A 1,175-nucleotide genomic window follows, 5' to 3' on the forward strand; every position below is an offset into this window, starting at 1 on the left:
CACAGCAACCTCCAACTCCTGGGCTTAGGTGATTCTCTTGCCTCAGCCTCCCAAGTAGCTGGGACTACAGGCGCCCGCCACAACGCCCAGCTCTGTTCTTTTTTTTGAGACAGAGTCTCACTATGTTGCCCTTGATAGAGTGTCATGGCGTCACAGCTCACAGCAACCTCCAACTCTTGGGCTTAAGCGATTCTCTTGCTTCAGCCTCCAATGTAGCCAGGGCTGTAGGTGCCCACCACAATGCCCAGCTATTATCTGTTGCAGTTGTCATGGTTGTTGTTTAGCTGGCCCAGGCTGGGTTCGAACCTGCCAGCCTCAGTGTATATGACTGGCGCCTTAACCACTGTGCTATGGGCGCTGAGCCACAAGTCCACTTTTCAAGGATTCTTCAATTTAGTCAGATAGATAAGAACAACAAACTATCATATAATGTGATAAACTCTAAACCGGTGGACTCAAAGGGCTATGGCAACACAAAGTGGAGAGGAATTCTGCGGCAGAAGCCCAGGGAGAGGCCAAGAGACAAAACGATAACATAGTACATTCTGGAACTGCCAGAGCACTAATGGATAGTGGAAGCAGGAAGAAGAAAGTGCATGAATTATAATCTGAGAAACTTTTTCTTTTCTTTTTTTATTTTTTATTTAGAGACAGAGTCTTACTTTGTCACCCTCGGTACAGCTTACAACAACCTCCATCTCTTGGGCTTAGGAGATTCTCTTGCTTCAGCCTCCAGAATAGCTGGGACCACAGGCGCCCACCAAAATGCCCAGCTATTTTTTTTGTTGTTGTTGTTGCTGCAGTTTAGCTGGGCTGGGTTTGAACCCATCACTCTCGGTATATGGGGCTGGTGCCCCACTCACTGAGCCATAGGCACCGCCCCTGAGAAAGTTTTTCAAAATACACTTGCTTCTGGTCCAGTCTCCCACTCTGGTTCAGAATAATTTTGCTAAAACACAGATGTTCAGGCTCGTCGCCTATAGCTCAACCGGCTAAGGCGCCAGCCATGTACACCTAAGGTGGCGGGTTCGAATCCCCAGCCCAGACCCGCTGAACAACAATGACGGCTGCAACCAAAAAATGGCCGGGCGTTGTTGGCGGGCGCCTGTGGTCCCAGCTACTTGGGAGGCGGAGGCAGGAGACTCGCTTGAGCCCAGGAGTTGGAGGTTGCTGTG

General features: G+C 49.9%; 1 protein-coding gene across 2 annotated transcripts in view; it reads right to left on the reverse strand.

The window, feature by feature from the left end:
• Window positions 1-1,175, reverse strand: part of IFT172 (intraflagellar transport 172) — a 47,489-nt gene that overhangs the window by 38,787 nt on the left and 7,527 nt on the right. The gene's annotated exons all lie outside the window — the stretch shown is intronic.

The sequence above is a fragment of the Otolemur garnettii genome, unplaced genomic scaffold, assembly GCF_000181295.1.
Source record: "Otolemur garnettii isolate 467f Iridium unplaced genomic scaffold, OtoGar3 scaffold00022, whole genome shotgun sequence".
Taxonomy (NCBI): domain Eukaryota; kingdom Metazoa; phylum Chordata; class Mammalia; order Primates; family Galagidae; genus Otolemur; species Otolemur garnettii.